The 24,651-nt window shown below is 49.7% G+C and overlaps 1 long non-coding RNA gene across 1 annotated transcript in view; it reads right to left on the bottom strand.

The window, feature by feature from the left end:
* The window catches only part of LOC147099602 (uncharacterized), a 35,259-nt gene extending 12,065 nt beyond the window's left edge, over positions 1-23,194 (bottom strand). The window contains exon 1 of the long non-coding RNA XR_015073945.1: positions 18,048-23,194. This is a non-coding gene — a long non-coding RNA (uncharacterized LOC147099602). The remainder of the gene's footprint in view (positions 1-18,047) is intronic.
* Positions 23,195-24,651: the final 1,457 nt, after the last annotated feature.

Genomic DNA, 24,651 nt, shown 5'->3' with positions numbered 1-24,651 from the left:
GGGGCAGTGAGCACAGGGGGTGATGGGTGAACGGGACTCGGTGTGAGTTAGGACACGGGGCAGTGAGCACAGGGGGTGATGGGTGAATGGGACTGGGTGCGAGTTAGGACACGGGGCAGTGAGCACAGGGGTGGTGGGTGAACGGGACTGGGTGTGAGTTAGGACACGGGGCAGTGAGCACAGGGGGTGATGGGTGAATGGGACTGGGTGTGAGTTAGGACACGGGGCAGTGAGCACAGGGGGTGATGGGTGAACGGGACTGGGTGTGAGTTAGGACACGGGGCACTGAGCACAGGGGGTGATGGGTGAATGGGACTTGGTGCGAGTTAGGACACGGGGCAGTGAGCACAGGGGTGGTGGGTGAATGGGACTTGGTGCGAGTTAGGACACGGGGCAGTGAGCACAGAGGGTGATGGGTGAACGGGGCTCGGTGTGAGTTAGGACACGGGGCAGTGAGCACAGGGGTGGTGGGTGAACGGGACTCGGTGCGAGTTAGGATACAGGGCGGCAGAATTTTAGTTGAGTTCAAGTTTACCGAGGTGTAAGGTGGGAGGCCGACCGGGAGAGCATTGGAATAGTCGAGTCGGGAGGTAACGAAGGCAGGGGTGAGGGTTTCAGCAGCAGCTGATCTGAGGCAGGGGTGGAGACGGGCGATGTTACAGAGATGGAAGTAGGCGGTCTTGGTGACGGAGACGATATGGGGTCAGAAATATCGCGGCCAAAGATCTTGTGCATGCTTCTTCTCTTAGGCAGTCCCTCAGAACCGAGGATGACTTGCTTCCACACTAAAAATGAGTTCTCAGGTGACTGATGAGTCCGGTGCGGGACCTACAGTCTCTGTCACAGGTGGGGCAGACGGTGGTTGAAGGGGCGGGTGGGTGGGGTGCTTGGGTTGACGTGCGCTCCTTGCGCTGCCTGCGCTTGGCTTCCGCTTGCTCCCGGTGAAGAGACTTGAGATGTTTGCCGCCTTCCCGGATGCTTCTCCTCCACTTTGTGCAGTCTTGGGCCAGGGATTCCCAGGTGTCGGTGGGGATGTTGCACTTTTTCAAGGAGGCTTTGAGGGCGTCCTTGAAGCGTTTCCTCTGCCCACCTGGGGCTCTCTTGCCGTGTCGGAGCTCCGAGTAGAGCCAACTTTCACTGGGCCTCCCCATGTCCCACTGAGGGGTCCCGAGACTGGCCAGTGAACATACTGACTTAGTTTCAGCCCACCTGTGACCTTGCATGATGAGGTGAATCCCTGGAAGTTATAACATCATCAGGTCATTACAAATGCCGTTACTTCACTCACACGCAGTGGACAAGGTCTCACAGCCGCTTGTGCGTGCACGGATTCACTAGGTTCCCAATGCACAAGATGGTGTTCAATGGATCCAATCCCACTCGTAAGTGTGAATGCAGGCGAGAGATGTGCTTATGTCAGCCGTGGCTCAGTGGGTCGCACTCGCGCCTCTGAGTCAGAAGGTCGTGGGTTCATAGTCCCCACTCCAAGAGACTCAAGCACAAAAATCCAGGCTGACACTCCAGTGCAGTACTGAGGGAGCGCTGCACTGCCGGAGGTGCCGTCTTTCAGATGAGATGTTAAACTGAGGCCCCGTCTGCCCCCTCAGGTGGATGTAAAAGATCCCATGGCCACTATTTGAAGAAGAGCAGGGGGGAGTTCTCCCCGGTGTCCTGGGGCCAATATTTATCCCTCAACCAACACATCAAAAACAGATGATCCGGTCATTATCACATTGCTGTTTGTGGGAGCTTGCTGTGCGCAAATTGGTGGCTGCGTTTCCTACATTACAACAGTGACCACACTTCAAAAAGTACTTCATTGGCTGTAAAGCGCTTTGGGACGTCCAGTGGTCGTGAAAGGCGCTATAGAAATGCAAGTCTTTCTCTTATTTTTTGCCATGACCATGATGATGATATAAAAGTAACTCTAGTCCAACATTTCCAAATAATGTCACACACCACTCGCTTTGTTGAAGGTGTGGCTTTGTACAACAGCTGAGCTTCCAGAAAACTGGGGAGGAAACACAACCCCGCCCCTCCCACACACATTGCCATGGCGATCGTCTATTAAGAAAGAACTTGCATTGACAGGGCAACCTTTCACACCCTCAGGACATCCCAAAGCGCTTTGGAGACAATGACGTACCTTTGAAGCCCAGTCGCTGTTGTAATGTCGGGGGAAGGAGGCAGCCAGTTTGCGCACAGCAAGCTCCCACAAACCGCAATGGCAAAAGGTATTTGCCCTAGCCTCGCCCAGCCATCTCAAAGAGGTACAGTACCTGGATGTTCAGTTCGAAACATCCTGAATTGTAATTATCTTCTAAAGATCGCAAATCACCAATTAATTGCATGCCGCCCTAATTGGCCCATGTATCCACAAAACTTTCTTTGGTACGATCACCCAATCCGAGAGGAGTGTGTGACCGACCTTTCACCTCTGAGACCTGATTGAAATCCAGCCCAGAATTATTATTTTTTTTATTCGTTCACGGGATGCAGGCGTCACTGTGCAAGGCTGGCATTTATTGCCCATCCCTAGTTGCCTTTGAGAAGGTGGTGGTGAGCTACCACATTTCAGAGGGCAGTTAAGAGTCGACCACATTGCTGTGGGTCTGGAGTCATGTATAGGCCAGACTGGGTAAGGACAGCAGATTTCCTTCCCTAAAGGACATTAGTGAACCAGATGGGTTTTCGCAACAATCCAGTAGTTTCATGGTTACCATTACTGATGCTAGCTTTTTAATTCCAGATTTATTTAATTAACTGAATTTAAATTCCCCAGCTGCTGTGGTGGGATTTGAACTGCATAGTCATTAGTCCAGGCCTCTAGGATTACTAGTTCAGTAACATAACCACCATGCTACCATTCCCTCAACTAACAGGGCACTGAAAATCTTCTCTGTGAGGGTCCGATGCAAAATGGGTTTCACAGAAATCACAGAAACCCCACAGTGCAGATAGAGGCCATTTTGGCCCATCGAGCCTGCACCAACACATATCCCACCCGATCCCCGTAACCCCATGTATTTAATCCCCCTAACACTAAGGGTCAATTTATCATAGCCAATCAACCTAACCCGCACATCTTTGGACTGTGGGAGGAAACCGGAGCACCCGGAGGAAACCCACGCAAACACGGGGAGAATGTGCAAACTCCACATAGACAGTCACCCGAGGCCGGATTCGAACCCGGGTCCCTGGCGCTGTGAGGCAACAGTGCTAACCACTATGCCACTGTGACTGGTTTGGGCAGTCTCAAATCAGTTCCTCGTGGTACAGCACAAAACTGTCCTGAATCCTGATTTTTTGTGACTCGAAGCTTGTGTCAAGTGGTGTACCGCAGGGATCGGTGCTGGGTCCTTTGCTGTTTGTAGTGTATATTAATGATTTAGATATGAATGTAGGAGGTATGATCAGTAAGTTCGCAGATGACACGAAAATTGGTGGAGTGGTAAATAGCGAGGAGGGAAGCCTCAGGCTACAGGATGACATAGACGGGTTGGTCAGATGGGCAGAACAGTGGCAAATGGAATTTAACCCTGAAAAGTGTGAGGTGATGCATTTTGGGAGGACTAACAAGACAAGGGAATACACAATGAATGGTAGGACCCTAGGAAGGATCAGAGGGACCTTGGTGTGCATGTACATAGATCCCTGAAGGCAGCAGGACAGGTAGATAAGGTGGTTCAAAAGGCATATGGGATACTTGCCTTCATTAGCCGAGGCATAGAATATAAGAGCAGGGAGGTTATGATGGAGCTGTACAAAACGCTAATTAGGCCACAGCTGGAATACTGTGTGCAGTTCTGGTAGCCACACTATAGGAAGGATGTGATTGCATTGGAGAGGGTACAGAGGAGATTCACCAGGATGTTATCTGGGCTGGAGCGCTTCAGCTATGAAGAGAGACTGGACAGGCTGGGGTTGTTTTCCTTAGAGCAGAGAAGGCTGAGAGGGGACCTGACTGAGGTGTACAAAATTATGAGGGGCATAGATAGGGTAGATAGAAAGGAACTTTTCCCCTTAGTAGAGGGGTCAATAACCAGGGGGCATAGTTTCAAAGTAAGGGGCAGGAGGGTGGTTGGAATCTGGAACTCACTGCCTGAAAGGGTGGTAGAGGCAGGAACTCTCACAACATTCAAGAAGCATTTAGACGAGCACTTGAAACGCTATAGCATACAAGGCTACGGACCAAGTGCTGGAAAATGGGATTAGGATAGACAGGGCTTGATGGCCGGCGCAGACACGATGGGCCGAAGGGCCTCTTTCTGTGCTGTATAACTCTATGGGGGGAAAATTCAGTTGTTTGCGCCTCCTGTTCGCGCCTTAAGAGGGCGCTAATGGGGCGCAAAGCAACTAACGCCCGGGCGCGACGATGTTTGCGCCGCTCACAAAATTAACTAAACATTTTGCGGCGGCGCTAAACACTACCGCCACGATCTCCTGCGCCGGCAGATTGTGACGTCAGTCGAGTGCACAACGCCCCGGTAGCGCCCTGGACCGGATATTGAGTGGCGCCCCCTGCCTTACCGCCTGCCGCTAGCAACAACAGGTTGAGGGGAGCGTTTTGCAGTCAGGAAGGGACTGGGGGAGCGCTATTTAAAGGCGACCGCTTCCTGCCTTTTTTTGTTGGTGACATTTTTGCACCACGTATTCTGAGAGAGAGAGAGAGAGAGAGAGAGACTTCTGGAGAGATTGAACGCTGTGTGAAGGAGTTTTGAGTACTGAGCAACACTTTACAGGTTTATTTTGATTTGCCCTTCCTTGCTTCGCCAGCGCTCTGAGGTAGCGCCTCGCTGCTCGGCCTTTGCGCCTTAAGACAGGTGTGAAGCGCCTGATTTAGCGCTCCAATCACCTCCAGGGCGATAAAAGCCAAGTTTGCTGTCGGAGGCGATAATTAGCGCCAGGCGCTAAACTTTGCGCACGGCCGATAACGGCGCCCCAAATGGGCCGATACCGAATTTCTCCCCCTATGACTCAATGACAGCCTTAATTGGCACTGTCAGTCAGAGGCTGGTGCAGGTAATGTTGTTGCATCTTCACATTCTTTCCTTGGAGAGCAGTGTGAAGTAGTCTTGGGCTGATTAACAGTCTTGACAGGCCGCAATGTGAATGCTCTTTCCATGGCTGATACCAGCTGAGAGCGGGGGTTAGTCCTATATGGCGGGAGAGCTTTATGGGCTCACACAAGCCAAATGATGAAGGGGAGAGGCCACCCACACCCAGCGGATGTGAGTATACTGCCGGATGTCAACTTGGAATTCAGAGCCAGAGATCCCGTCTCCCCGGGACTGTCTGGAGTGGGGTCCCAACCCTGCACCTTCTGAGGCAAGAATGGTACCACTGAGTCAAACGCACACTGATGCAATAGAGGGTGTTCTTCTGATGCACATTGCCAGACAGAGTAGAGGAAGCTTTACTCTTTTAGGGCAAGCCAGGCTATACCTGGCTTGGTGCGAGACGCTGACACTGGGAGGCCCAAGTCAGAAACCACGGCATGGATCTTTGGCTTAATTTCTCAATGGCGATAGAAGAGGGAATCGGTTGCAATTTCAGCAAAATGGGCATCCTAGAGCCACACACGCCTTCACCCCAAGGATATCCCATGGATTGAGCCAATCTCCCTGACATCACTTCCTCTCTTTGCAAGTTGTGCAAGGACTGTTGAGACGTCAGTCAAACTGTTAGCATCAATCACAGCAGTGGAACACAAGCCCACCCACTGGGAAATAAATTGGTGGCGAGCAGTAAGACTTATATCAACTTTCAAAGGTGACGGGTAGGAAAAGACCAGCTGGTCCATCAACATAGAAACATAGAAGATAGGAGCAGGAGTAGGCCATTCGGCCCCTCGAGCCTGCTCCGCCATTTAATGAGATCATGGCTGATCATCCAAACTCAGTACCCTGTCCCTGCTTTCTCCCCATATCCCTTGATCCCTTCAGCCTCAAGAAATATATCCAACTCCTTCTTGAATATATTTAATGAATTGGCCTCAACTGCCCTGTGTGGCAGAGAATTCCACAGGTTCACCACTCTCTGGGTGAAGAAATTCCTCCTCATCTCAGTCCTAAATGGCTTACCCCTTATCCTTATATTTTGACCCCTGGTTCTGGACTCCCCCGCCATCGGGAACATGCTTCCTGCATCTAGTCTGTCTAGTCCTGTTAGAACTATGGTGTGGAGGTGCCGGTGTTGGACTGGGGTGGACAAATGTAAGAAGTCACACAACACCAGGTTATAGTCCAACAGTTTTATTTGAAATCACAAGCTTTCGGAGTGCTGCTCCTTCGTCAGGTGAAGTGGAGAGATGCCTATAGACACAGATTATATAGTCAGAGAATAATGCCAGATGATTACAGGTAATCTTTCTAACTGCCATTTATCACACCTTGGCAGAGAGATAATCACAGCAATCAAAGGTGTGAATGGTGTCCAAACGGGTCAGTCAGGAAAACATTACATCAAAGAACAATGAGGTGGGGTCACAAGGGGTCAAATGTTGCAGATGCTGGGGTCTGTATGAAAAACAAAAAACAGACAAAAAACATTTTCTTTGCTGGAAATCACAGCAGGTCCGGCCACATCTGTGTAGAGAGAACAAGCCAACGATGACTCGAGTCTGGATGACCCTACGTCAGGTGGGGTTACATGTAGCGTGACATGAACCCAAGATCCCGGTTGAGGCCGTCCTCATGAGTGCGGAACTTGGCTATCAGTTTCTGCTCTACCATTTTGCGTTGTCGTGTGTCTCGAAGGCTGCTTTGGAGAATGCTTACCCGAAGATCGGAGGCTGAATGTCCTTGACTGCTGAAGTGTTCCTCGACTGGGAGGGAACACTCCTGCCTGGCGATTGTTGCGCGGTGTCCGTTCATCCGTTGTCGCAGTGTCTACATGGTCTCGCCGATGTACCATGCTCCGGGGCATCCTTTCCTGCAACGTATGAGGTAGACAACGTTGGCCGAGTCACATGAGTATGTACCATGTACCTGGTGGGTGGTGTCCTCACGTGTGATGATGGTATCTGTGTTGATGATCTGGCATGTCTTGCAGAGGTTGCCGTGGCAGGGTTGTGTGGTGTCGTGGTCGCTGTTCTCCTGAAAGCTGGGTAATTTGCTGCGAACGATGGTCTGTTTGAGGTTAGGCGGCTGTTTGAAGGCGAGTAGTGGAGGCGTGGGGATGGCCTTAGCGAGGTGTTCGACGTCATCGATGACATGTTGAAGGCTGTGAAGAACATGGCGTAGTTTCTCCGCTCCGGGGAAGTACTGATCCTACCTCATTGTTCTTTGATGTAATGTTTTCCTGACTGACCTGTTTGGACACCATTCACACCTTTGATTGCTGTGATTATCTCTCTGCCGAGGTGTGATAAATGGCAGTTAGAAAGATTACCTGTAATCATCTGGCATTATTCTCTGACTATATAATCTGTGTCTTTATGCATCGCTCCACTTCACCTGACGAAGGAGCAGCGCTCCGAAAGCTTGTGATTTAAAATAAAACTGTTGGACTATAACCTGGTGTTGTGTGACTTCTTACTGTTAGAACTAGACAAGCCCCTATTCCACACTCATAATGGTTGGCGCATCGTGACTAGACACTTACTTCCTACCTTCATCCGCCTTCCCTATCACTCATCAACCAACTGCCCCCCACCCCACCACTCCGCACCCATGTTATCTACTGGGAGATGAAAAAAAAGAGAAAAACCCAGGGCCAATAAGAGAAAATTCCTCTCCGACCCTCTCAGGCAATCAAACCAGTCCAGGAGATCACGTGGACCATGTGTTATGTGCGAAGCCACTTACCTTCAATGTGTTGCGATCTCTAGGAACATAGGAACAGGAGGAGGCCATTCAGCCCCTCGAGCCTGTTCCGCCATTCGATGAGATCATGGCTGATCTGTGACCTAGCTCCATATACCCGCCTTTGCTGCATATCCCTTAATACTGAGGTGTACAAAATTATGAAGGGCGTAGATAGGGTAGATAGAAAAGAACTTTTCCCCTTAGTAGAGGGGTCAATAACCAGGGGGCATAGTTTCAAGGTAAGGGGCAGGAGGTTTAGAGGGGATTTGAGGAAAAAAGTTTTCACCCAGAGGGTGGTTGGAATCTGGAACTTACTGCCTGACAGGGTGGTAGAGGCAGGAACTCTCACAACATTCAAGAAGCATTTAGATTAGCACTTGAAACACCATAGCATACAAGGCTACGGACCAAGTGCTGGAAAATGGGATTAGAATAGACAGGGCTTGATGGCCGGCGCAGACACGATGGGCCGAAGGGCCGAAGGGCCTCTTTCTGTGCTGTATAACTCTATGGCCTAGAAATTCAGTTGCCTTAGCACCGCTTTTGAGGCGCTAGAGGGACTAGCGCCAGAGTTATGGCCAGTTTAAAAATTCCCTGGGGCCCTAAATCGGCGTTGCACCGGTAGCGCTGCGCCGGCACCGATGACGTCATCGGTGTGCGCAGCGTCCCGGTTGCCGTGGTAACCCGCCCGAACTCCGAAATTGAGTTGCGGCCGCCTCGCCCGTGGCAGCCGCAAGCAACGTTCTGTCAGAGGTGCCTTACTCCAGTTTGCGCCGGCGCATTAAAGGCCCCGCGGCGGCCGGCCACTTTCCCGCCGGCCGCCTGCCCGCAGCTCCCTCCCCGGACTTCTCCCCCCCCCCCCGGAACAGTTGCAAGCCCGGCACTTGTCCGAGGTGCCGGGCTCATTTTTAAGCTGATTTGCGCGGGCCGCGGCCGGGTGCAGGCAGCTCCTCCTTAACGGGAGGAGGAGGCCTGCACGTCCCCAGCCTGCCGCACCGCATCGGGTGCCGCAGCGCCGGAATTGCGGCGCGAAACGGCAGTTAGCGCCGATGTACCGCCGCAAAGACCCTTCAGTAGCGCCGGCAGCCGTTTGGGCGCGGCACTACTGAATTTTTGGCGCGCGCAGGGGGACTTAGCGCCGGCACTAACTTCCGGCGCTAAAGCCCTGCCTACGCCAGAACCCAATTTCTAGGCCTATGACTTTGGTTAACAAAAATCTATCAATCTCCGATTTAAAATTAACAATTGATCCAGCATCAATTGCCATTTGTGGAATAGAGTTCTAAACTTCTACCACCCTTTGTGTGTAGAAGTGTTTCCTAACTTCACTCCTGAAAGGTCTGGCTCTAGTTTTTAGACTGTGTCCCCTAGTCCTAGAATCCCCAGCCAGCGGAAATAGTTTCTCTTGATCTACCCTATCAGTTCCTCTTAATATCTTGAAATTTTCGATCAGATCATCCCTTAATCTTCTAAATTCCAGGGAATACAACCCCAGTTTGTGTAATCTCTCCTCGTAATTTAACCCTTGGAGTCCAGTTATCATTCTGGTGAACCTACGTTGCACTCCCTCCAAGGCCAATATATCCTTTCGAAGGCGTGGTGCCCGGAACTGCTCACAGTAAATAAAATTAGTAAACAGAAGTGTTCAAAGGAAATTAAAAATAACGGACACATTTTTTAACAGCCCTACGATTCGGTGGAGATTAATCGTTAATTCCTGGAGACTCCAGGGCAAGCCTGGAGGGTTGGCGGCCCGTAGTCTGGCAGATGCAGCAATCAGAAGGCCTCAGCTACCCCCGACAGGAAGGGAAAGACTTGAAGCTACCGGCAATGCTAGGAGGTTGTTGACTATACGGATGTGGTGAAATGCCACCAATGATCTGGGTGGGAGCTTCTCGGCCACACCAGGGATGCTCAGTGATGTAAGAAAATTACTAGGCACTTGGTCGGAGTATTAAACAAGGCTTTAATCGACTGTTTCACAACATGGAAGTCTAGTTATCCTTCACTAGTTCCTGTTTACAAAATGTCCCTGAGCAAGCTGGGCCCGTGCCCGAGTATTTATACTCTCCCTGGACAGCGCCACCAGCAGGCCACCCGGTATATTTCATAAATTTCATACATGAATGACACGATTTATGACACTCAGTGAATGTACGTCAAGTGCAACGTGAGCGGAAGCCTCGTGTTGTGGGTCTCCGCTCTTACTTTCTCTGTCTGGTGCCCTGGAACCTAATGCACATGATGAGACGTTCTTCATCTTCTCTTGCGTGCCTAAAGGAACACAGGGCAACCCATTTCTTCCACTGCGTTTACATCTAGCTGATCGCTTCTGTCACCAAGTTCCCTTTTTGCACGGGTACGTTCCAGCAGGGGTCAGGATCAAGCCTGAATTTTTTTTCTCTCTCTCAAGCCCAGAAGTGGCAAGGACAATGGTAGCACCCGAACTGAGGCCAGAGCTGCGATCAGCTAACAGACACCAGAGGATCAAACCTACGTCTCCTGGTCTGTACAGCCCACACAGTGCATGACCTCCCTGAGATACAGGCGAAGCCAGAGCTCCATTTTTAATAACAATACAACACATAAATATAGGATTTAAAGTGAATTTTATTGAGCATATGGAATTCCCAATTGTTGGGGTCTCTGATTGTCGGGGTGTCTCTGATTGTTGGGGTGTCTGATTGTTGGGGTCGCTGATTGTTGGTGTGTCTGATTGTTGGGGTGTCTGATTGTTGGGGTCGCTGATTGTTGGGGTGTCTCTGATTGTTGGGGTGTCTGATTGTTGGGGTCGCTGATTGTTGGGGTGTCTGATTGTTGGGGTGTCTGATTGTTGGGGTCGCTGATTGTTGGTGTGTCTGATTGTTGGTGTGTCTGATTGTTGGGGTCTCTGATTGTCGGGGTGTCTCTGATTGTTGGGGTGTCTGATTGTTGGGGTCGCTGATTGTTGGTGTGTCTGATTGTTGGGGTGTCTGATTGTTGGGGTCGCTGATTGTTGGGGTGTCTGATTGTTGGGGTGTCTGATTGTTGGGGTCTCTGATTGTTGGGGTGTCTGATTGTTGGGGTCGCTGATTGTTGGTGTGTCTGATTGTTGGGTTTTCTGATTGTTGGGGTGTCTGATTGTTGGGGTCGCTGATTGTTGGTGTGTCTGATTGTTGGGGTTTCCGATTGTTGGTGTGTCTGATTGTTGGGGTCTCTGATTGTTGGTGTGTCTGATTGTTGGGGCCTCTGATTGTTGGGGTCTCTGATTGTTGGGGTGTCTGATTGTTGGGGTCTCTGATTGTTGGAGTCTCTGATTGTTGGGGTGTCTGATTGTTGGAGCCTCTGATTGTTGGGGTGTCTGATTGTTGGTGTGTCTGATTGTTGGGGTGTCTGATTGTTGGGGTGTCTGATTGTTGGGGTCACTGATTGTTGGGGTGTCTGATTGTTGGGGTGTCTGATTGTTGGGGTGTCTGATTGTTGGGATGTCTGATTGTTGGGGTCACTGATTGTTGGGGTGTCTGATTGTTGGGGTGTCTGATTGTTGGGGTGTCTGATTGTTGGGATGTCTGATTGTTGGGGTCACTGATTGTTGGGGTGTCTGATTGTTGGGATGTCTGATTGTTGGGGTCACTGATTGTTGGGGTGTCTGATTGTTGGGGTGTCTGATTGTTGGGATGTCTGATTGTTGAGGTGTCTGATTGTTGGGGTGTCTGATTGTTGGAGTGTCTGATTGTTGGGATGTCTGATTATTGGAGTCTCTGGTTGTTGGGGTCACTGATTGTTGGGGTGTCTGACTGTTGGGATGTCTGATTGTTGGGGTCACTGATTGTTGGGGTGTCTGATTGTTGGGGTGTCTGATTGTTGGGGTGTCTGATTGTTGGGGTGTCTGATTGTTGGGGTGTCTGATTGTTGGAGTGTCTGATTGTTGGGATGTCTGATTATTGGAGTCTCTGGTTGATGGGGTGTCTGATTGTTGGGGTGTCTGATTGTTGGGGTGTCTGGTTGTTGGGGTGTCTGATTGTTGGGGTGTCTGATTATTGGAGTCTCTGATTGTTGGGGTGTCTGATTGTTGGGGTGTCTGATTGTTGGGGTGTCTGATTGTTGGGGTGTCTGATTGTTGGGGTGTCTGAATGTTGGGATGTCTGATTGTTGGGGTGTCTGATTGTTGGGGTGTCTGATTGTTGGGGTGTCTGATTGTTGGGGTGTCTGATTGTTGGGGTGTCTGATTGTTGGGGTGTCTGATTGTTGGGGTGTCTGATTGTTGGGGTCACTGATTGTTGGGGTGTCTGATTGTTGAGGTGTCTGATTGTTGGGGTGTCTGATTGTTGGAATGTCTGATTGTTGGGGTGTCTGATTGTTGGGGTGTCTGATTGTTGGGGTGTCTGATTGTTGGTGTCTCTGATTGTTGGGGTGTCTGATTGTTGAGGTGTCTGATTGTTGGGGTGTCTGATTGTGGGGGTGTCTGATTGTTGGGGTGTCTGATTGTTGGGGTCTCTGATTGTTGGAGTGTCTGATTGTTGGGGTGTCTGATTGTTGGGGTCTCTGATTGTTGGGGTGTCTGATTGTTGGGGTGTCTGATTGTTGGGGTCTCTGATTGTTGGGGTCTCTGATTGTTGGGGTCTCTGATTGTTGGGGTGTCTGAGTGTTGGGGTGTCTGATTGTTGGGGTGTCTGACTGTTGGGGTGTCTGATTGTTGGGGTGTCTGATTGTTGGGGTCTCTGATTGTTGGGGTGTCTGATTGTTGGGGTCTCTGATTGTTGGGGTCTCTGATTGTGGGGGTCTCTGATTGTTGGGGTGTCTGATTTTTGGGATCTCTGATTGTTGGGGTGTCTGATTGTTGGAGTCTCTGATTGTTGGGGTGTCTGATTGTTGGGGTCTCTGATTGTTGGGGTGTCTGATTGTTGGGGTCTCTGATTGTTGGGGTGTCTGATTGTTGGGGTCTCTGATTGTTGGGGTCTCTGATTGTGGGGGTGTCTGATTGTTGGGGGGTCTGATTGTTGGGGTGTCTGATTGTTGGGGTCTCTGATTGTTGGGGTGTCTGATTGTTGGGGTGTCTGAGTGTTGGGGTGTCTGATTGTTGGGGTGTCTGATTGTTGGGGTGTCTGATTGTTGGGGTGTCTGATTGTTGGGGTCTCTGATTGTTGGGGTGTCTGATTGTTGGGGGGTCTGATTGTTGGGGTGTCTGATTGTTGGGGTCGCTGATTGTTGGGGTGTCTGATTGTTGGGGTGTCTGATTGTTGGGGTCTCTGATTGTTGGGGTGTCTGATTGTTGGGGTCGCTGATTGTTGGTGTGTCTGATTGTTGGGTTTTCTGATTGTTGGGGTGTCTGATTGTTGGGGTCGCTGATTGTTGGTGTGTCTGATTGTTGGGGTTTCCGATTGTTGGTGTGTCTGATTGTTGGGGTCTCTGATTGTTGGTGTGTCTGATTGTTGGGGCCTCTGATTGTTGGGGTCTCTGATTGTTGGGGTGTCTGATTGTTGGGGTCTCTGATTGTTGGAGTCTCTGATTGTTGGGGTGTCTGATTGTTGGAGCCTCTGATTGTTGGGGTGTCTGATTGTTGGTGTGTCTGATTGTTGGGGTGTCTGATTGTTGGGGTGTCTGATTGTTGGGGTCACTGATTGTTGGGGTGTCTGATTGTTGGGGTGTCTGATTGTTGGGGTGTCTGATTGTTGGGATGTCTGATTGTTGGGGTCACTGATTGTTGGGGTGTCTGATTGTTGGGGTGTCTGATTGTTGGGGTGTCTGATTGTTGGGATGTCTGATTGTTGGGGTCACTGATTGTTGGGGTGTCTGATTGTTGGGATGTCTGATTGTTGGGGTCACTGATTGTTGGGGTGTCTGATTGTTGGGGTGTCTGATTGTTGGGATGTCTGATTGTTGAGGTGTCTGATTGTTGGGGTGTCTGATTGTTGGAGTGTCTGATTGTTGGGATGTCTGATTATTGGAGTCTCTGGTTGTTGGGGTCACTGATTGTTGGGGTGTCTGACTGTTGGGATGTCTGATTGTTGGGGTCACTGATTGTTGGGGTGTCTGATTGTTGGGGTGTCTGATTGTTGGGGTGTCTGATTGTTGGGGTGTCTGATTGTTGGGGTGTCTGATTGTTGGAGTGTCTGATTGTTGGGATGTCTGATTATTGGAGTCTCTGGTTGATGGGGTGTCTGATTGTTGGGGTGTCTGATTGTTGGGGTGTCTGGTTGTTGGGGTGTCTGATTGTTGGGGTGTCTGATTATTGGAGTCTCTGATTGTTGGGGTGTCTGATTGTTGGGGTGTCTGATTGTTGGGGTGTCTGATTGTTGGGGTGTCTGATTGTTGGGGTGTCTGAATGTTGGGATGTCTGATTGTTGGGGTGTCTGATTGTTGGGGTGTCTGATTGTTGGGGTGTCTGATTGTTGGGGTGTCTGATTGTTGGGGTGTCTGATTGTTGGGGTGTCTGATTGTTGGGGTGTCTGATTGTTGGGGTCACTGATTGTTGGGGTGTCTGATTGTTGAGGTGTCTGATTGTTGGGGTGTCTGATTGTTGGAATGTCTGATTGTTGGGGTGTCTGATTGTTGGGGTGTCTGATTGTTGGGGTGTCTGATTGTTGGTGTCTCTGATTGTTGGGGTGTCTGATTGTTGAGGTGTCTGATTGTTGGGGTGTCTGATTGTGGGGGTGTCTGATTGTTGGGGTGTCTGATTGTTGGGGTCTCTGATTGTTGGAGTGTCTGATTGTTGGGGTGTCTGATTGTTGGGGTCTCTGATTGTTGGGGTGTCTGATTGTTGGGGTGTCTGATTGTTGGGGTCTCTGATTGTTGGGGTCTCTGATTGTTGGGGTCTCTGATTGTTGGGGTGTCTGAGTGTTGGGGTGTCTGATTGTTGGGGTGTCTGATTGTTGGGGTGTCTGATTGTTGGGGTGTCTGATTGTTGGGGTCTCTGATTGTTGGGGTGTCTGATTGTTGGGGTCTCTGATTGTTGGGGGGTCTGATTGTTGGGGTGTCTGATTGTTGGGGTCTCTGATTGTTGGGGTGTCTGATTGTTGGGGTGTCTGAGTGTTGGGGTGTCTGATTGTTGGGGTGTCTGATTGTTGGGGTGTCTGATTGTTGGGGTGTCTGATTGTTGGGGTCTCTGATTGTTGGGGTGTCTGATTGTTGGGGTCTCTGATTGTTGGGGTGTCTGATTGTTGGGGTCTCTGATTGTTGGGGTCTCTGATTGTGGGGGTGTCTGATTGTTGGGGGGTCTGATTGTTGGGGTGTCTGATTGTTGGGGTCTCTGATTGTTGGGGTGTCTGATTGTTGGGGTGTCTGAGTGTTGGGGTGTCTGATTGTTGGGGTGTCTGATTGTTGGGGTGTCTGATTGTTGGGGTGTCTGATTGTTGGGGTCTCTGATTGTTGGGGTGTCTGATTGTTGGGGTCTCTGATTGTTGGGGTGTCTGATTGTTGGGGTCTCTGATTGTTGGGATGTCTGATTGTTGGGGTCACTGATTGTTGGGGTGTCTGATTGTTGGGGTGTCTGATTGTTGGGATGTCTGATTGTTGAGGTGTCTGATTGTTGGGGTGTCTGATTGTTGGAGTGTCTGATTGTTGGGATGTCTGATTATTGGAGTCTCTGGTTGTTGGGGTCACTGATTGTTGGGGTGTCTGACTGTTGGGATGTCTGATTGTTGGGGTCACTGATTGTTGGGGTGTCTGATTGTTGGGGTGTCTGATTGTTGGGGTGTCTGATTGTTGGGGTCTCTGATTGTTGGGGTGTCTGATTGTTGGAGTGTCTGTTGGGATGTCTGATTATTGGAGTCTCTGGTTGATGGGGTGTCTGATTGTTGGGGTGTCTGATTGTTGGGGTGTCTGGTTGTTGGGGTGTCTGATTGTTGGGGTGTCTGATTATTGGAGTCTCTGATTGTTGGGGTGTCTGATTGTTGGGGTGTCTGATTGTTGGGGTCTCTGATTGTTGGGGTGTCTGATTGTTGGGGTGTCTGATTGTTGGGGTGTCTGAATGTTGGGATGTCTGATTGTTGGGGTGTCTGATTGTTGGGGTGTCTGATTGTTGGGTTGTCTGATTGTTGGGGTGTCTGATTGTTGGGGTGTCTGATTGTTGGGGTGTCTGATTGTTGGGGTGTCTGATTGTTGGGGTCACTGATTGTTGGGGTGTCTGATTGTTGAGGTGTCTGATTGTTGGGGTGTCTGATTGTTGGAATGTCTGATTGTTGGGGTGTCTGAGTGTTGGGGTGTCTGATTGTTGGGGTGTCTGATTGTTGGTGTCTCTGATTGTTGGGGTGTCTGATTGTTGAGGTGTCTGATTGTTGGGGTGTCTGATTGTGGGGGTGTCTGATTGTTGGGGTGTCTGATTGTTGGGGTCTCTGATTGTTGGAGTGTCTGATTGTTGGGGTGTCTGATTGTTGGGGTCTCTGATTGTTGGGGTGTCTGATTGTTGGGGTGTCTGATTGTTGGGGTGTCTGATTGTTGGGGTGTCTGATTGTTGGGGTCTCTGATTGTGGGGGTGTCTGATTGTTGGGGTGTCTGATTGTTGGGGTGTCTGATTGTTGGGGTGTCTGATTGTTGGGGTCTCTGATTGTGGGGGTGTCTGATTGTTGGGGTGTCTGATTGTTGGGGTGTCTGAGTGTTGGGGTGTCTGATTGTTGGGGTCTCTGATTGTTGGGGTGTCTGATTGTTGGGGTCTCTGATTGTTGGGGTCTCTGATTGTGGGGGTCTCTGATTGTTGGGGTGTCTGATTGTTGGGGTGTCTGATTGTTGGGGTCTCTGATTGTTGGGGTCTCTGATTGTTGGGGTCTCTGATTGTTGGGGTGTCTGATTGTTGGGGTGTCTGATTTTTGGGATCTCTGATTGTTGGGGTGTCTGATTGTTGGAGTCTCTGATTGTTGGGGTGTCTGATTGTTGGGGTCTCTGATTGTTGGGGTCTCTGATTGTTGGGGTGTCTGATTGTTGGGGTGTCTGATTGTTGGGGTCTCTGATTGTTGGGGTGTCTGATTGTTGGGGTGTCTGATTGTTGGGGTCTCTGATTGTTGGGGTGTCTGATTGTTGGGGTGTCTGATTGTTGGGGTCTCTGATTGTTGGGGTCTCTGATTGTTGGGGTCTCTGATTGTTGGGGTGTCTGATTGTTGGGGTGTCTGAGTGTTGGGGTGTCTGATTGTTGGGGTGTCTGATTGTTGGGGTGTCTGATTGTTGGGGTGTCTGAGTGTTGGGGTGTCTGATTGTTGGGGTGTCTGATTGTTGGGGTGTCTGATTGTTGGGGTGTCTGAGTGTTGGGGTGTCTGATTGTTGGGGTCTCTGATTGTTGGGGTGTCTGATTGTTGGGGTCTCTGATTGTTGGGGTGTCTGATTGTTCGGGTGTCTGAGTGTTGGGGTGTCTGATTGTTGGGGTGTCTGATTGTTGGGGTGTCTGATTGTTGGGGTCTCTGATTGTTGGGGTGTCTGATTGTTGGGGTGTCTGAGTGTTGGGGTGTCTGATTGTTGGGGTCTCTGATTGTTGGGGTCTCTGATTTTTGGGATCTCTGATTGTTGGGGTGTCTGATTGTTGGGGTGTCTGATTGTTGGACCACAAAGTGCCTCTGATCTGCTGTCAATTGTCCGCAGTGTATAGTCACCTCTTTAGTTGTGGGTAACATCAAGATCTGCCCCTCCATCGTGCTGATGGCTCATTTGACTGTTGTCACAAGACAGGAAGTGATATTTTCAAGAGCAGAGATATACATCTCTGGGAACCAAATATCAGTTTCTGTGAGCTTGGATGGGGGCCAGCACTAAATGTTGGCAAATCTGAGCTCAGATGTTTATTTTTCACGCAGAAATGAAAAGCTGGAGTGGAGCCAGCTCCTGAAATTATCATTGAGCTGCTAAATGGAAAGTGATTTCAGTGACTCGATGTTGATGCTGATTTAGTGGGAGGCTATTTGCACAAGTTAGCCAATCATCAGGTCACATTCCAACCACGCAATTAAGGACCCTTCGTGCCGGCTGAGCGGGTTCAGATATGCTTGTTCGGTTCAATTTAGAAAAGACTCGGGAGTCCTGAGCTGAAACACAGATAAGATGCAGCCCAAAGGAGCGAACGATAATTTGGAGGTGGTAGGACACTGAAGTGTCCTCAGCGAATAAGCACATCACATGGTTGGGTGGCGCAGTCACAAGATCAGGAAGGTCGCAGGTTCGGTTCTGATGCTGGATCTATGCTGAGTTAGCTCAGCTCAGAGAGAAAAAGGGTTCTATTCCCCAGCTCTAACGTAGTTCACACTTGACAAACACAAAATGTGCATGCGTTAAAAATACCTTGCGTGACCTTCCCAAATGTAACAATTCCAATATAAAGCTTTCGCTAAGAGTGGACTCAGATGATCGAGCGTGGTCAAAGCTTCGACGCTGGGGATGTTGGCCTGAGCGAGAACACTGATGTTGGTGCGCCTATCCTGCCACTGGATATCATCACTGTGCAGGCTGTAGCTGTCAAAGGATTTTGTTCAAACACTGTGGAATGGTTTGAAAAGGATGTCAAGTGAATGAGTAACAGTACAATGGAGTGTTTACATATTTTGACTCTCGGAAGCATTCTCAACAGAAGAATTCTTATAAACTACAAATAGCTTTTGGGATCAAAATTATGAGCTGGGTTGGGTCATTTGTAGGTGACTGTGTTGAAATCAAAACTCTTAGCACCACCGTCTACTCACTCAATTCATTCCTTCTCACACCCTCAAAACTGTGGCACTCCTTACTTCTCTTATTCTTTCCTTTCTCTTGCATCCTGTCGGCCTTTGAAACCCAAGTTTGGTGTCACCTAACTGTGCACCTAGATTGGCCTCATCTTCCCATCTGATTGGCAAGATGTAACGAGTGGTGTGCCACAGGGATCAGTGCTGGGGCCTCAACTTTTTACAATTTATATAAATGACTTGGATGAAGGGACCGAAGGTATGGTTGCTAAATTTGCTGATGACTCAAAGATAGGTAGGAAAGTAAATTGTGAAGAGGACTTTAGGGGGCTACAAAGGGATATAGGTAAGTTCAGTGAGTGGGCAAAGATCTGGCAAATGGATTATAATGTGGGAAAATGTGAAGTTGTCCATTTTGGCAGGAAGAATAAAAAAGAAGCATATTATCTAAATGGTGAGATTGCAGAGCTCTGAGATACAGAGGGATCTGGGTGTCTCAGGGCATGAATCACAAAAGGTTACTATACAGGTGCAGCAAGTAATTAGGAAAGCTAATAGAATGTTATCGTTTATTGCGAGGGGAATTGAATGCAAAAGTAGGGAGATTATGCTTCAGTTATACAGGGCATTGGGGAGACCACATCTGGAGTACTGTGTACAGTATTGGTCTCCTTATTTATGGAAGGATGTAAATGTGTTGGAAGCAGTTCAGAGAAGGTTTACTAGACTAATACCTGGAATGGGCGGGTTGTCTTATGAGGAAAGGTTGGACAGGCTAGGCTTGTATCGCTGGAGTTTAGAAGAGTAAGAGGTGACTTGATTGAAACATATAAGATCCTGAGGGGTCTGGACAGGGTGGGTGTGGAGAGGATGTTTCCTCTTGTGGGAGAATCTAGAACTAGGGGTCACTGTTTAAAAATAAGGGGTCACCCATTTAAGACAGAGATGAGGAGAAATGTTTTCTTAAAGAGGGTCGTGAGTCTTTGGAATTCTCTTCCTCAGAGGGCAGTGGAAGCAGAGTCTTTGAATATTTTTAAGGCAGAGGTAGATAGATTCTTGGTGAGCAAGGGGGTGAAAGGTTATCGGGGGGTAGGCAGGAATGTGAAGTAATCGGATCAGCCATGATCTTATTGAATGCAGAGTAGGCTCGAAGGGCTGAGTGGCCGACTCCTGCTCCTAATTCGTATGTACGTATGTTCGTATGTACCTTTTCCCCAACCTTTGTTGCCTCTTCACCTAGGCGTCTCAATTAACAAAAAAGGGGGTAAACTTGAGGTGATCCAGGCATGTCCATTCGATCCTACCCCACACAACCATAGATTGGAAAAGACGCACCTAATAGTATGAGGAGTGCCAATGAGCCTGCCAAGTGCCAATTATTCTCCATCCCTGCCAACCTAGGCAGCAGCCTCAATACAGGGAGCAACCGTCAAGGCGGAGGGAGAGAAGAAAGTAATAAGTTAAGACAGGGAAAGGTTCAAGTCACCTTAGGAAGATAGGATCAGGAGGAGGCCATTCGGCCCCTCGAGCCTGTTCCGCCATTCAATGAGATCATGGCTGATCTGTATCTTAACTCCATCTACCCGCCTTGGTTCCGTAGCCCTCAATACCCTTGTCCAACAAAAATCTATCAATCTCAGTTTTGAAATGTTCAATTGACCCCCCCAGTCTCAACAGCTTTTTGGGGGAGAGAGTTCCAGGTTTCCACTGCCCTTTGTGTGGAGAAGTGCTTCCTGACATCACCCCTGAACGGCCTGGCTCTCATTTTAAGGCTCTGCCCCCTTGTTCTGGACTCCCCCCACCAGAGGAAATAGTTTCTCTCTATCTACCCGATCAACTCCTTTAATCACCTTCAACACCTCAATTAGATCGCCCCTTTTATACTCCAGGGAATATAAGCCCAGTCTGTGCAACCGGTCTTCATAATTTAACCCCTTTAGCCCCGGTGTCGTTCTGGTGAATCTGCGCTGCTCCCCCTCCGAGGACAATCTATCCTCCCCGAGGTGTGGAGCCCAGAACTGAACGCTGTGAAAGAAAGACTTCCATTTCTATAGCGCCTTTCATAACCACCAGACGTCCCAAAGCGCTTTACAGCCAGATTGAAGTGTAGTCACTGTTGTAATGTAGGAAACACAGCAGCCAATTTGCGCACAGCAAGGTCCCACAAACAGCAATGTGATAATGACCAGATAATCTGTTCTTAGTGATGTTGGTTGAGGGATAAATATTGGCCCCAGGACACCGGGGAGAACTCCCCTGCTCTTCTTCAAAATAGTGGCCGTGGGATCTTTTACGTCCACCTGAGAGGGCAGACGGGGCCTCGGTTTAACGTCTCAGCCGATAGACGGCACCTCCGACAGTGCAGCACTCCCTCAGCACTGGCACTGGGAGCGTCAGCCTAGATGTTTGTGCTCAAGATTCTGGAGTGGGGACTTTTCTGACTCAGATGGCGAGAGCGCTACCCAGCGAGCCACGGCTGAAACTTCGAGCTAAACCTTATTGTGCTTGAAGTTACGGCATTCTGGCTGCCCGCAAAGGAGAGACATCTTTCAGGACCCAGATTCTAATGATGTTGCAGAATAATTACATGGTAATAATGTCCTTCTACGGGCAGTGGGTAAAGCCAAATAAATTGGGAATTCATTATCAGCTTGGCTAAAACGCAAAATTTTCTACTCTGGTTTCACCTCAAGCAACCAGACAATATTATCAATGTCATTTATCCTTTGCTTAGTTCTATTTTTTGCTTGCCGTAGCAGTTATTGCTTTATTTTTACTCTGTTGGTGCTTCAAGCTTGCAGGACTATATATTGGGTCATTTCAGCCAAGCAGGGTAGGCAATCCTTTTATACAATCTATATATACACGGAAACTACATCGACACTTCTTTAAATAACATCAACAAAGCTTCCTCCAGAATAGTTCTCCCATGTAATACAAGGCACTGATGGATCCAGGGCGCCATTGATCCCAACTCATGGTTTGACTTTCCCGGGGATGCTGTGCGGTTTTCCCGGGATGTGCCTCTGTACCTCTGCAGTGGTTTTCCAGTCAGTGAAAACCCAACCAAAGCGGCCATTCTTCCTATAATTAAAAAAAAAAGCAGGAAATGCTGGCAATACTCCGCAGGTCAGGCATCATCTGTGGAGAGAAAGAAACAGAGTGAACGTTTCAGGTCGATGACCCTTCATCAGAACTGGAAAAAGTTGGAGATGCCACAGGTTTTTAAGCAAGTGCGGAGGTGAGGAAAGCGGGGAGGGGAGGAAAGAACAAAAGGGAAGGTCTGTGATAGGGTGGAGGGCAGGAGAGATTCAATGACAAAAGGTATGATTGTACAAAGCAAAAGGAGATGGTAATGGGACAAGTGAAGAAACAAAAGATGAGTCTAGAGGAGGTGTAAATGGGAATGGCGGAATCATCAACAGCTGCCATCTGAAAAAATGAGGGCCGAGGTTATGGTCTGAAATTGTTGAACTCGATGTTGAGTCCAGAAGGCTGTAAAGTGCCTAATCGAAAGATGAGGTGCTGTTCCTCGAGCTTACGTTGAGCTTCGTTGGAACAGTGTAAGAGGCCGAGGACCGAGAGGTCCGAGTGGGAGTGGAGCGGAGAATTAAAGTGACAGGCGACCGGAAGCTCGGGGTCACCCTTACGGACTGAACGGAGGTGTTCCGCAAAGCGATCACCCAATCTGCGTTTGGTCTCCCCAGTGTAGAGGAGACCGCATCGTGAGCAGCGAATACAGTATACTAGATTGCAAGAAGTACAAGTAAATCGCTGTTTCACCTGGAAGGGGTGTTTTGGGCCCTGGACAGTGGGAAGGGAGGAGGTGAAAGGGCAGGTGTTACATCTCCTGCGCTTGCACGGGATGGTGCCGTGGGGAGGGGAGGGGGTGTTGGGGGTGATTGAGGAGTGGACCAGGGTGTCGCAGAGGGAGCGGTCCCTTCGGAATGCTGAAAGGGGAGGGGAGGGGGAGATGCGTTTGGTGGTGGGGTCACGCTGGAGGTGGCGGAAATGGCGGCGAATTATGGCCATTCTTCCTATGTCACTTAGCGAGTGAGTGTCATCTGGTGGTTCACCAGATGGAAAAGTGTTTAAGCAAGCCCCTCCCCCATCCCGTCCCCACCCCTGTTCATACCTGAACTCACACACTTACCAGCAAGACTCACCGGGTAATGTTCAGGTGCGTAAACCTTGGTATTTTCCCCTTCTCCAGCACAGGTGTATTGAGGGCAGCTGTGGAACCTCAACTGCCCTCCCAAGCTGTGATCACTTCACTTGGCACAGGACGGTCTCCCTGGTCTGGTACGGTTCGGCACTCACCGAGAGGTTCCTGGGACATCCGAAGAGTTCTGCTGGGTGATTTCGGTTCACCTTAGCCCCCTGTGGTGTGCAGTCGGGACTCTTTGCGGCTGACGTCACAGAGTGGGGGTGCGAGACCGCACCGCGGCGGCAAGTTTAAATCTCCCGGGCTGCTAGTCGCTCGGGATCAGGATCACCGAATTCAGGAGACTCCCGGTCATTCCGGGAGGGTTGGGAATCCCTTCCTACTGCGTCATTGGCAGCAGGTGGGCTGGGAAATTTCTCGGTGCCCGCTCCCGTTCCCACCAGCGTTCCTTCGCGTTCCCGCCGCACTGGCGGCAGAGGGATGCCGGCGTAGAGCGGGCAGCTCCGGGAATCTCCCAGCCTGAATCATGCGCACGAAAGGGCTTAACAACGGGAAACTGTGTCTTCTGACCTGTAGTAACCAGGCAGACTTTAGTTTCTGGTTGTAATGAGCACCATCTGAAAATAACAGTGACGTGAGAAAACTACTAGGCACTTGGTCTAAGCGTTAAACAAAGCTTTAATCAACTGTTTTACAACATGGAGGTCTAGTTGTGTCCTTCACTAGTTCCTGTTAAGAATGTCCTGCGCAAGCTGGGCCCGTGCCCGAGTATTTATACTCTCCCTGGACAGCGCCACCCGTAGGCTGCCCAGTATTATTTCATAAGTCTTTCTTTCATGAATTCATGTCAGTCACTAAAACAGATGAACTGGTCGTTTATCACATTGCTGTGTGTGGGAGCTTGCTGTGCGCAAATTGGCTGCCACGTTTCCTACATTACAACAGTGACTCCACTTCAAAAAGTACTTCATTGGCTGTAAAGTGCTTTGGGCCGTCCTGAGGTCGTGAAAGGTGCTATAGAAATGCAAGTTCTTTCAAGTCGTCTAAACCTTAGTAAACGTCTTATTTTTCCGTTGGATCACCAAAAACCCTGAAACCAATTCAAAATAAAAACATCACTTGCTCAATGACTGCTCCTCTGACCTGCGTCACGAACCATAGCACGAGCCCGCAGATTGAATCGTCTTCCAATCAAGCTGAATGACACTCACTGGGACAGTGCGGACATTAAGCCAGCCAATCAGTTTGTGCTCCCTGCTGTGTTACCATGGTAACCACCACCGCCCCCCCCCCCAACCCCCCCGCCTTATACTTTGCACCTGAAAGTGCCGTTAGCTCTTTGCGTGGCGCGGGGAATGGAAGTGGGAGAGGGAGAGAGGTAGAGTGTGGGGTGAGACTGATTCCAGCCTGGAAGTGTCTCACTCGATATTTCTCGGGGCCTCTCTGTTCTCAATACATTGTTCAGCATTGCTGACACAAGCAATGCCAGTGCTTGGCTCACAGTTTACCATGACAGCACACAGCCTCTTTCATTACCAGCTTCTAAATTTAACCGCAAAGGCCTCCCTCAGGAGGCAGAAAATGATTAAACGCTGTACACAGTCCAACCTCTGAGTCAATGCGCTCTTGCTTAAAGGGATTGATCCCGTGACCATTGGGGAGGGATTGGGGGAGGGGTGGGGGGTGGAGAGGGGCAAGCTATTCCTGGGATGAATGGTGCAGTGAATTCTGTGATAAGGACCAAGGGTGCAGAAAGATAGAGAGAGCCTACCTGGGCCCACCCGCAGTGACCTTCTCTCAAGTGGCCAGTTTAAATAAGGTCATCCTGACATTAGCAGGAGAACCTACAACAGTGACGGGGAACTCTTCAGTGTCCCGGTTCTGTGGTTAGCCGCACGTGCCCCGAGCGCTGGCCCGCAAGTTGAGAGGCACTGGCTCCAGAGATATCCTCCTTCTGTAGGTCTCAGCCGTGGCTCCGTGGGCAGCGCTCTTCACTTTTAGAGTCAGAAGGTTCTAGGCCGCAATACAGAGACTGGAGCACAAAAATCTAGGCCGACAC

The sequence above is a fragment of the Somniosus microcephalus genome, chromosome 28 (genome assembly GCF_052327205.1).
Source record: "Somniosus microcephalus isolate GS21.2 chromosome 28, FLI_Smic_1.0, whole genome shotgun sequence".
NCBI lineage: Eukaryota > Metazoa > Chordata > Chondrichthyes > Squaliformes > Somniosidae > Somniosus > Somniosus microcephalus.
Note: the sequence above shows the minus strand (reverse complement) of the source record. Positions and strands in the feature narration are given on the sequence as shown.